Here is a 652-nt window from a genome sequence, read left to right on the forward strand (position 1 = left end):
AGACCGTGATGAGGACACCTTCTTAGTAGCTCCTTGAACCTTTCCCAAGTTTCATATAAGGACTCCCCATCCTCTTGTGAATATGTATTAATTTCAGTCATTAATTTAGCCGTTTTAGCAGGAGGGAAATACTTATATAGAAACTTTTGGGCTAGTTCATCCCAGGTGGTTACTGAGCCAACTGGAAGGGTATTAAGCCAAGCCTTAGCTCGGTCTTTTAGTGAAAATGGAAACATACGAAGGCGGATGGCGTCATTTGATGCCCCATTGATCCGAAAGGTATCACATATTTCTAAGAAATTAGTAATATGTAGATGAGGATCATCGTCCGCAAGCCCATGGAAGGTTGCGGAGTTTTGAAGCATTTGTATTAAATGTGGCCGAAGTTCGAAGTTGTTGGCTTCGACATTCGGTGCATTGATAGCGGCGCCGAGATTACCTACGGTGGGGCGTAGGTAATCCATGAGGGTACATTGGTCCGCCATCGGAAGTGGGTCTCCCGAAGCTTTCTCCTGGTTTTTTGGTTTAAGTCTTTTTGTAAGAAAGCGTTCGGGTTCTTCGAGAGGTTCTTTTATGTCTCTACTGGGACTGGAGCTCATACACTATGTAGAAAGTTGTGGCGACTGGGTTCCTAGTCCTGCAATAAAAACAG

General features: G+C 44.3%; 1 non-coding gene across 1 annotated transcript; it reads left to right on the forward strand.

Moving 5' to 3' along the window:
* On the forward strand, positions 1-107 carry LOC118488541. The gene has a single exon (XR_004885085.1). It is a non-coding gene; the product is annotated as a small nucleolar RNA R71 (small nucleolar RNA).
* The last annotated feature ends 545 nt before the right edge of the window (positions 108-652 follow it).

The sequence above is a fragment of the Helianthus annuus genome, chromosome 16 (assembly GCF_002127325.2).
Source record: "Helianthus annuus cultivar XRQ/B chromosome 16, HanXRQr2.0-SUNRISE, whole genome shotgun sequence".
NCBI classification, from domain to species: Eukaryota; Viridiplantae; Streptophyta; class Magnoliopsida; order Asterales; family Asteraceae; genus Helianthus; species Helianthus annuus.